Source organism: Macrobrachium nipponense, chromosome 32, assembly GCF_015104395.2.
Source record: "Macrobrachium nipponense isolate FS-2020 chromosome 32, ASM1510439v2, whole genome shotgun sequence".
NCBI classification, from domain to species: Eukaryota; Metazoa; Arthropoda; class Malacostraca; order Decapoda; family Palaemonidae; genus Macrobrachium; species Macrobrachium nipponense.
In genome coordinates this window covers 47,032,936-47,044,826 of record NC_061094.1, presented here as the reverse complement: position 1 = coordinate 47,044,826, position 11,891 = coordinate 47,032,936, and positions in this window count along the sequence as shown.

Genomic DNA, 11,891 nt, shown 5'->3' with positions numbered 1-11,891 from the left:
GCGTCTGCTTACACAACATGCAATTGTGCTGTGAAGCATCTAGGACAGGAAATTTGCAGCCGTGATCAATGGGTTGGCTCTGTCATGCAACAGAATGAATGCAACACTTAACGATTCATTAATGATCACTCATTTGTTCCCAGTCAAAGCTTGACAGTTACTGTAATACAACTACTATTTAGTTCATTGGTGGTATTTATCAAATCGAAACCTATGTAGACAATACATATCAAAAGAAAATACCTACCCATTAACAATACGTATACATGATATGCAACGACGAAAACATCATTTATCCCAAATAGCTACTCTTCATGAGGATAAGGTTATCAAAGAATGTTTACGCAGGACAGTCATACGAAAGGCTAGTTTGTCATTCCATAAATCTTTATTTAAAGCAGTTTCTAGAGCACTCCCCTCCTCCCTTACTGTCTCCTCATCATTTCTCCCTGCACCGGTTGTCGAAGTAGCTGACAGTCGTTCGCCACCCACGAATCACCTAGTCATTACTAACGAGCACCGTAAGATCGAGAGACAGCCGTTAAGATCACAACTTCTGGCTCACAGATACGGGAAAAGCAATTAATCAGCTATTTCTTAATTTTTGCCGAAAGATTGTTCAAGGGTTTCATAGACTCGAAAAATACGTGTGTAATTTTTATTCAGTGGTAGAGAGGAACGTTCAGCTAACGGTCGATAGCTCCCTTTTCTACCTTTTTTGCAATTTGAAAAAGACAGTCGCTCATAGAGTACATTATTGAAGCTTTTTACTTACTGCTTATTAATGTTATTAATATCACGATATCCGAATAGAACTTCGTATTGACAGTCTCATCAAGGGACCTTAATAACAGGTCTAAAATAACCCTGACAACAACGAAATTGCGACGATGCTTTATAGGAATTCACTCACTCAATCACTCGTTCTACCCACTGACCGACGAGGGATTATGCTGAAACAAAATATAATCATTCGAAAGGCCTAGCACCACTCCGTTGTTTCACTTTCCTCCCTGGCAATTAATTTTTTTATACATATTCATCACGTTTCATATTTTCATGCTATATATGTAGCATTGTGTATTGGTCTACCCCTCATTCATAACATCTCATAGCTCACTGGTAAATGACCATAAATGACCATGCCTCACCAGCGAGATATTGGAGATGCTCTTCAATTTCTCGCCGGTTCTTGAAAATTCAGGCTTTCTTTGGTTGACTTAAACAGTGAACTATAGACCACGAGGTTATTCGGCTGTGGAGAGTCGCAATCTGGGTAGAAAAGCGTATCGGGCTTCCAACCTCATCCCACTAAGACAGATGAGAACTGGAGGATTAATAGCCGGAAAATGAGTGTAATAAGATACTGAATGCTTGGGTGTATATGTGTTTATTTCAATCTCTATAAACACTGACCTATAAAAGCCACTTCACCATGTGAACAGACACACATCTAGATAGAATAGAGAATATGATATAGACTTTAGGCCAAGCTCTGGAACCTACGAGGTCACTCTGCGTTGAAAGTGAAATTGGCAGTAAGAGAGTTTGAAAGGTGTAACAGGAGGAAAACCTCGCATTTGCACTATGAAACAATTGTTAGAGAGGGTAGAAAGTCAGATGGAAGAAAAAATAGAAACGGAGGTACAGTAAAATGAATGAAAGAGGTTGCATCTAAGGGCCTAAGGGTCGCTACAAAGACCCTGAAGTAATGCCTATAGAGCATCACGTGGGGTGCACTGACGGGGGAAATTGACGTCTTTGCAAAGTCACCCAAATAGAGCAAATTTTGTTATGATAAGTGGCTATTAAAAAACAATTACAAATAAGATTAAAAAAAGTACATTAATTACTGTTTTTGAGTAGCCAGTATTAATATTACCTAGTGTTTAAAAAAATGTTTTAACGCCTAGTTAATCATAATAAAAAAATTCCATGGTAATTTGTAAATATTGTAGTTATATATTTTTCTAATATTTTGTACCATCTTACTTATGTAAATGATATGTAATATTTTCTAATAAAAGAAATATAGATATATCTATATATATATATATAATATATATGTATATATATTATATATATATATATTTCCAAAGGAAATTAAAACAATGGGTCTCTCTTTCCTGTGTTCTTCGGAACCCGTCGCTAACTTTAAAGTCATCACAAGACCCACTGAATACGTATTTCTGATAAACCATTTCCCGGGAAATTCTCCTCAGACCCCCAACTAACAAGCAAAGATTGAAAGGTTTTCAACGTAAATTACTCCTGTCTAAGAGGAGTGAGTCATATATTTCGCCCCATCCTCTGGCCGTCGTAAAGCCGCTATTTGTAAAGCGCTCACGGAGGCCGGCAATTTTTCTCGACTACTTTTTTTTTTTCGTCCTCTCTTTTTGCTTTCCTCGCCGGGAGAAGGAACACCGGATCTTCGCTGCTCGGAAGTTTTAGAAAATGGATTTTTACACGGCTGATAGACACTTTAGTTTACACTAGTATTCTTTTTTCATGGGGCTCACTCTGTTAGCCTGTGATGATTTCCTTCTGAAAATCTACGTCTGCATATATATAGAAATGAATAACGCTTGCTTACAAACAACCATACACACGTACAAGCATATTTGAATTTTCCATCTATTCAATACAATGAGTGGGCTCATTTCAACAAACACTAAATTTTTTTATAATTGTATTAGAGTTTCTCTGTATATTGAGATAGGTGTATTATTATTATTATTATTATTATTATTATTATTATTATTATTATTATTATTATTACTTATTATTATTATTATTATTATTATTATTATTATTATTATTATTATTATTATTATTATTATTATTATTATTTTTGCTCTATCACAGTCCTCCAATTCGACTGGGTGGTATTTATAGTGTGGGGTTCCGGGTTGCATCCTGCCTCCTTAGGAGTCCATCACTTTTCTTACTATGTGTGCTGTTTCCAGGATCACACTCTTCTGCATGAGTCCTGGAGCTACTTCAGCCTCTTAGTTTTTTCTAGATTCCTTTTCAGGGATCTTGGGATCGTGCCTAGTGCTCCTATGATTATGGGTACGATTTCCACTGGCATATCCCATATCCTTCTTATTTCTATTTTCAGATCTTGATACTTATCCTTTTATTTTTTCACTCTCTTTCTCTTCAACTCTGGTGACCCATGGTATTGCGACATCAATGAGTGATACTTTCTTCTTGACTTTGTCAATCAACGTCACGTCTGGTCTGTTTGCACGTATCACCCTATCCGTTCTGATACCATAGTTCCAGAGGATCTTTGAGTGATCGTTTTCTATCACTCCCTCAGGTTGGTGCTCGTACCACTTATTACTGCAAGGTAGCTGATGTTTCTTGCACGGCTCCAGTGGAGGGCTTTTGCCACTGAATCATGCCTCTTTTTGTATTGGTTCTGTGCAAGTGCCGGGCATTCGCTTGCTATGTGGTTTATGGTTTTCATTTTTCGTATTGCACTTCCTACATATGGGAGAGATGTTATTTCCGTCTATCGTTCTTTGAATATATCTGGTTCTTAGGGCCTGATCTTGTGCCGCTGTTATCATTCCTTCAGTTTCCTTCTTTAGCTCTCCCCTCTGTAGCCATTGCCAATTGTCATCGCTGGCTAGTTCTTTAGTCTGTCTCATGTATTGTCCGTGCATTGGTTTGTTGTGGCAGTCCTCTGTTCTGTCTGTCATTCTCCTGTCTCAGTATATTTCTGGGTCTTCGTCTACTTTTATTATTCCTTCTTCCCATGCACTCATTAGCCACTCGTCTTCACTGGTTTTCAGATATTGCCCCAGTGCTCTGTTTTCAATGTTGACGCAGTCCTCTATACATTAGTAGTCTCTCCCCTCGCCTTCGTTTCGTTATGTATAGTCTGTCCGTATTTGCTCTTGGGTGTAGTGCTTTGTGTATTGTCATATGTTTCCTGGTTTTCTGATCTATGGTGCGGAGTTCTGCCTTCGTCCATTCCACTATTCCTGCGCTGTATCTGATTACTGGCACTGCCCATGTGTTTATGGCTTTTATCATATTTCCGGCGTTGAGTTTTAGACTTGAGTATCGCCTTGAGTCTCTGCATATATTCTTTTTCCTGATCGTGTCCCTTCATCTCTTGGTGTTTTATATCCCCTTCTTCCATTATTCCCAGGTATTTTGTATCCTGTCTCATCTATGTGTTTGATATTGCTCCCAATCTGGTAAGCTTTGATCCCTTCAGTTCTCGTTACTTTGCCTTTTTGTATGTTGACTAAGGCGCATTTTTCTATTCCAAACTCCATCCTGATGTCCCCAGATACAATCCTTAGGGTATCTATTTCCTTGGTGCTCTTACCATACAGCTTGATGTCGTCCATGAACATCAGATGGTTGATTCTATTGCCTCTTTTCTTGAGTTGGTACCCGGCATCCATCTTCTGTAGTACTTTTGTCATGGGAATCATGGCTACTACGAAGAGTAGTGGGGACAGTGAGTCGTCCTGGAAGATCCCTCTCCTGATATTAACCTCTGCTAGTCCTTATTCCAGAGCTTGTAAGTATTGTATTCCAGTTGCGCGTTGTATTTTTGAGGAAGCTGATGGTGTTTTTCCTCTGCCCCATATATTTTCAGGCATTCTATTAGCCATGTGTGTGGTATCATGTCGAAGGCTTTCTTATAGTCTATCCATGCCATGCTTAGGTTGGTTTTCCTTCTCCTACTGTTCTTCATTACCATTTTGTCTATGAGGAGCTGGTCTTTTGTGCCCCTACACTTCCTTCTGCAGCCTTTCTGTTGGTGGGGGATGGTGTTTGTCTCCTCTAGGTAGTTGTATAGCCTTTCACTGATGATACCTGTTAGTAACTTCCACATTATTGGTAGGGCAGGTGATAGGCCTGTAGTTACTCTCTATATTTCCTTACTCTTGTCTTTTTTGTACTAAGGATGTTCTTCCTGTGGTCATCCATTTGGGTGCATGGTGATTTGAGATACAATGCTGGAGTTATTCTGCTATTCGTGGGTGTAGGGCCTTGAAGTTTTTGAGCCAGTATCCATGGACTTCATCGGGACCTGGGGCTTTCCAGTTTGGCATTTTCTTTTGTTGGTGTCTGACTGTGTCTGTCGTGATCTCTGTGAATCTTTGTTTTATTCTCCCTGTTTCTTCTTTCTTGACTTCCTGGAGCCATGTTGCATGTTTGTTGTGATGATACGGATTGCTCCATATGTCCCAGAGTCTCTTACTTGGTTCGGCTTCAGGAATTTCTGGGCGGTTGTGTTCCCCTCTTAGTTGGGTGTATAGTCTTTTCTGGTTGGTTCCGAATAGTTTGTTCTGTTGGTATCCCTTATTCCTGTTCATGTACCGTTGGATCTTATGTGCTTTGGCCTTAAGCCTCTGTTTTACATCTTCTATTGTGTTGTTTAGTCCCCTCTCTTGTACTTTGTATTTCTCGTTGAGTTCCTCCCTTGTTTTCTTGCTTCTTAGCCTTTTTTCTGCCATCTCTTTCAGTTTACTCAAGTCAGATCTCATCACCATGATTTGTTTTCCAGGCGCCTTTTCCAAGGAGGTTGCTGTTTTGGTTTCTGTTGGGTTGGTTGTGCTGGTGGTGTTGGTGTTCGAATCCCCATCAGTTCTGCTACTAATCTTGCTCCTGCATATGTCAAGTTATTTGTTTCTGTGATACTGGTGGTGTGTATTATGCCCATTATTTCATTGACCTCACTTGTTTTTTCCCTTAATTTCTTGGTGTTGTAGGCTTTCATGGAGGGGATCATTGTTCTCTCTGTATCTGGTTCCATTCATTGTCTAATCTTTTCTACCCATTCCGTCCTCTCTGTTACTTCGTCGGTGTTTCTTCGTGTGTCGTTGTTTTGATACCTCATCCTCCCTGTCGTCTCTGTGGCATCGTCTCTCAGTTCGTCATCGTGTAATTCGTTGTCGTGTGACATTTCCCCTTTCCAGTTCTTCTCTTTCTGTTGGGAGAGCCAGTTTTCTTTTTTCTTTATTTTCCTTACTTGGTCTGCCAGCCTCTGCTCCTGTTTTGTGGGGGGTGTTATTCCCTCTCATTCCCAGATGTTGACCAAATCTTCTTCCATATCCTCTCTCCGTCGGGTTTGCTTCTGATGTAGCATCTCCATATTTCCTTATTTTCTTCTCTTGGCCATTTCTTCTTTTTTGCTTCTGTAGCTCCAATCTCAGGCTGTTTGATTACTGTCGTTGTGGTGATCAGTTGCTGGATGACGACCTCCAAGTACCTGACCGTCTTCCCCTTCAATTGGGTTGAATACCTGGTTGCCGGACGAAGCTCCTCTGTTGCCAGAGGTTCCAATTACGTCCACTATTATTATTACTATTATTATTATTATTATTATTATTATTATTATTATTATTATTATTATTACATACAGTTTAGCCAGACACTGGGCTAAATTTGCACACTTTTGATTTTGTTTTTCCACATCATCTGGGATATGATCTAATCCAACAGGAAATTTATTTGGCAACATTTATCAAAACATCAGTTCAACAGAAAATTCTCTCCTTGGTTGGTCCGACAACCGCACAATGATGACAAATGAGCTCCTGTCTAAAGCGAAGTGAGCCATAGGTCTAGCCCAATTTCCCAATCTTCCTAAAACCTCCTTTTGTGAAAAAGTCGAGCATTTTATTTTACAGAAGCATTGTACCACCGCCGTTTGGACGGGAACCAGATCTTGTTTCCTATCTCCAGTCTTGTAAACGAGCCTCGTTAAATTCTAGATCAGTGGTTCTTAACCTTTTTATGACCACGCCCCCTCTAAGAGTTGGTCCTTTCTTTCACGGCCCCCTTGCATCTATGAGTAAAATTCCCTCCCAGATTTAAAGGAAAATAAAAAAAAAAATGAGAAAGCAAAAGGGTTTCGAAGGGTAGATAGGAAGGGAGGCCAATAATTACAAAACATGGTCAGGAGTAAAATTCCCTCCCAGATTTAAAGGAAAATGAAAAAAAAAAAAAAAAAAATGAGATAGAGAAGGGGTTTCGAGGGATAGGAAGGGAGGCCAATAACATGGTCAGACCAACGAGGCTAACTAGAGTAGAAGACTCTAGGAAAGTAACGTTATAAGGCAATACTTTTGCCTTTTTTCATAAACTCCTGAATATATTAGTTCTCATTCTTGTTAAGAAAATAATATATTCAGGAGTTTATGAATTACAGATTTTTTTTTTCACTTTTCGCTAGGGCTCGCGCCTCCCCTGGAAACTGCTGACGCCCCCTTAGGGGGGCGCGTCCCCCAGGTTAAGAACCACTGTTCTAGATAGACCTGAATCTTTCCAGTTTTATTTAAATCTCTTGATGTTATGTTATTTTATACATTCTATTACACACAAAAATTCATGCACATTCATAACTGCATGCGATTCTTAAACATACAGGTACTCGCTGTTTTTCTATGCCATAGAGATAGGGAATAAAAAATAAAATAATTACGCATACATCCATTCATACGTAGATGCATTTATTTTTGGGGGTTACTTGTCCAATAACTGTCCAGACACCTCTTTATTTTAACCTTTCAAGTTTTGAGTCAAGGACTAACCCCCATATGAAAAAAAAAAAAAAAAAAAACATTTGAACTTAACCATTTAATTTAATGTCCAACTCAATCTTTTGTTTCGTAAACTTACAATCAGCAATCCGGCGAACAGAGCTATTAATGTGGGTGTAATTTGACGGCAAATTCCTAAATACTCACCCAAACTATCATTAATTCATGTTTAAGTAACGCCAGAGTGCAAACACGTCTGAAGGTTCTCTCCAATCGCGTCGTGATGGGAATTCAGGTAAAAAAAAAATCACCGGAAAAAACTCAAAAGGTAAAACCCACAGGATAAAAATTCACATTAATCTCTTTAAGATAGTGATCCCCTAAAGGATTTTAACCCGGGATATAAATCCCTTTGAAGCGTGTTTAGTACAAGCCCGTTGGGGATTATCGTAAAAACATAAACAAAAGGCTGGGAATTAATGTGACTTTTATTCCTGTGTTTTATCCTAGCCAAAATTTTAGATTTGTTCTGACTTTTTTTATTGTGACTATTACCGGCCACCGTTTTTCCAGCCACAAGCAAGCCCCCGTCCACTCGCAGTGTCAGACGACAGCCTAACTCTAGGCCTATAACAGTTGTATTGCCCAAGCCAAAATCTAGCCCTATAGCTAACAGCTGTATTGCATAAGCCAAACTCTAAGCCTATGACACTTGTGTCGTACAAGACAAACTCCAGACTTAGGCCTATATCAAGTTTCTTACCTCCGAGGAATGTAGACGCCAAACATTCTGGAATCATACACGATAGGTTGCTCGAATATACACTATACTGAAGACGCTGTAACAAGATCCATTTGCTAATGGAGTTATTCTGTCTTTGAGATGTTGTGCTCCCTTGACGGCTGACGTAGTATAAAGGATTATATGAAAGAACATCAGTCGGCTCTTTTGCTTCTTTCTGGAAAATTCAACTGTAACATCCCACTTTTTAAATGGCTACTACTTAGACCAACGTATTTACTTATTTCTCCCTAATTTGATCTTAGCACTTCAGAACACCACCTTCAAATGTGATCGGGAGGAGCCAAGACACCAAGGTTCCTTCTAGCACGGGCTGGTGATGACTGGGGTTGGGGTGGCAGGGCGGGGGACGGGGTCCAGGGGGTGGGAGGGTCCATTTGATCCTGTGCAGTGATGTTTGATTTTCTCACCTCTCCGTTTTCTATAATACCTCGCGGCCAGCCTCTACCTTGCACAATATCTTGGTTTCTCGGCTTTCCTGGTATTTATTTATTTATTTATATAATAACAAAGAGTTTTTTTAGTTAATGCTGTAAACGATTTGCGTAATATTCCCAACTTTTGTTGGGCGTTTATATAGAATGGATGAATAGTAGTAAACAGGGACTGAACAATAGAATCTTATTCTTGAATGGCATCGTTATTCATACAGTTTGCAGGACGAAATTACATTTCCAACTGAGTATGATTACTCTCCCAAAAATATCGCAAGTAATTTTACTTTATCATATACATCATCACCATCACCATCAATATCATCATAGTAATCCCAGACGTCTTATAGATACTTCTGACTTTTCTGGATTTCAAAATGCTCATAATTTATTTTGATTTTGTTTATTTATTTTTTTTTTGACAGAACGGTTTCGTCAAGATTCTATTTCCCGTAGGAGGGTATGCCGTTAGTGCACCTCATGCGGTGCACTCTAGGCATTACTAACGGTTCTTTGCCCTTCGGCTCTTTACTGCTACCCCTTTCGTTCCTTTTACTCTACCTCCTATTATATTCTCTTTGTTCCATCTTACTTTCCATTCTCTCTTAACAATTGATTCACAGTGCAACTGCAAGGTTTTCCTCCTGTTACACCTTTCAAACCTATTACGGTCAATTTCCGTTTCAGCGCTGAAGGACCTCATAGATCCCAGTACTTGGCCTAAATTCTAAATTCGGTTCAATTCAAGGTTCTACAGCGGATTTAAGTTCGATCTTGTTTAATTTCGAAAGCCAGTGGTCTACGCCAGCGTTGTATGTTATATTTTGTATATATAGTACTACAGCAAATGTAATAAACTTGGCTAGCGCATTATCCCTGTAAGAGACATTATAATCCGTCCGTAGATATTCAGACCCTTCTCTCCTCAAACCCTTTTCATTCCATTTATCGTCTCGTCTTTCTTCTAAACTCTGCTAAGCTAAACCATATATCCCCCTAGCTTATGGTGGATGACTTTTCTTCTTTAATTTCTTTCCACGTTGTAGGAGCGGGTGAACGTCAAATTTCTACTAAAATTGGGCGAGTCAAATTCCGGCCTTAGCTTATCACATCTTCTCTGGTTCGATTGTTGAGGTAGATTCAAGGAGTGATTAGCCACTCTCGATCGTTAAAAAAAAATGAAATTAACTTTATTATTGTTGTGACAATTTCTGTCTCGATATAGCCTTCTAGTGAGACCTTGGTAACTTCGTGATTAGAAATAAATTTAGCAAAAATCTTCTATGTGAATAAAATGTCTTTCTACTCTTACAAAACGTTCCCCCATAACAATAATAAATGTTGACGATATTGTAAAATAGAATTTCTCCAATTTTGTGCCTAGGAGTGAGAGAGAAAAACACCAGTCATTTCGATATATAGACAGGTCAAGTGGAAGTTGGCAGCACTGACAATACAAGACTTGACATATTTATTCCAGCTGATAAGAAACAATTTTTCTGATTCCAATTAGAAAAAAAAACCTTAAACTGAAATTTGTGTATTCGGATGTCCGAAAAAAAAGTCTCATTTCCTCCAAACCTTAGAAAAAAAAAATGTTCCGTAAACTGAGATGCTTTAAAATTGCAGCGACAAAATCCAGGAGAATTTGTAACTAGTTTTTTTTTTTTTGCACCTGATCATTATTTTATCAATCATCTCTTCACTAAGAGTTGGCGATTAATCTCATTTCCCTACCCATTACTTTTATTCGTATTTAATCAGATATTCTCTAAGAGCAATGGCCTATTTCGAAGAAAAGGGTAAAAGGACAGGAAAATCCCACGTTGCAATAAAGAGAGCCACGAGGCCTAAACAAGAACGCCTTAAAGATTGCATCTACCCTTTGGGAAATCACCTGATGCAGAGTTCCCCAGAAGAATTGATTCTTGGGAAGCTGATCCCGAGTAACGATACGTTAATTCCATAATGACCTCAAGTAAGGTACTGAATTTATGAAATATCATTGTTCCTTGTGCGCGCATTTCGGAATCTCTTGTCTATTCAGAAAGCTATACAGACAGACACACAGAAAAGAGACAAACTGTCAGACAGAAAGCCAGTCGGAATCTGTTTACCGTTTAGAAAGCTATTCAGACAGAGAACGGACAAGCTAGACAGACAGACACAAGCAGACGCTATTGTGGATCTCATGAGAATCATATGAGTAGTTTAACCTTGGCGAAGTAATGAAGATCTCATTAGGATATTACGTTTTGATGTCATGCATTTGGACGGAGTAATGAACATCCATGTCTATTCTCTCTCTCTTCTTCTCTCCTCTCTCTCGCCTCCTCTCTCTCTTCTCTCTCTCTCCATCATAGCTGCAGCCTACAATGTCGACTAAGTCCTGGCTTTGGTGAACATAGGAATCGGGCAGACAGATGACAATATATATTTTACGGAGAAATTACTGCTTTTATGAGACTGAATTCTTGATTCTCTCTCTCTCTCTCTCTCTCTCTCTCTCTCTCTCTCTCTCTCTCTCTTCTACTTTGCATTATAAATATCTCGTTTATTTATCCATGGCCATTAGGTTTAATGAATTTATTTTATATTTAACCCTTTATATACCAGTCTCATCTTCCATCAACTCACTCCTCCGAATCTCTCTCTCTCTCTCTCTCTCGCTCCTCTCTCCAGTCCTCTCTTCCCCTTCCCTATCTTCTTCTCTCTCTTTAAGAATAACTCGTTTTTCATGCATGACCAATTAGCTTCAATGATTTTACTTGGATTTAACCCTTGGTATTAGTTTCATCTCCCATCTGTTCATTGCTCCTAATCTCTCTCTCTCTCTCTCTCTCTCTCTCTCTCTCTCTCTCTCTCTCTCTCTCTCTCATGTTTTTTTCTTTTTTGACAACGTGAGCGTATTCATATACTGTACCTACTTGATGAAACGTCCTGAAAGCTGTCTCCGCAAAGGCTGCCTCTGTGTTGACAGTGCCATCCTCCGGATGTCAACTCTGCAAAGGCCTTTAATGGAACCTTCAGCGTCGTCTCCTTTCCCTCTGAAGGTAGATTTTCATTTCGATATCTCTTATTACTCACGTATGCCGAGGCATCGCGGCATGAGTCTCCACAAATGATGCGTCGCTTTCC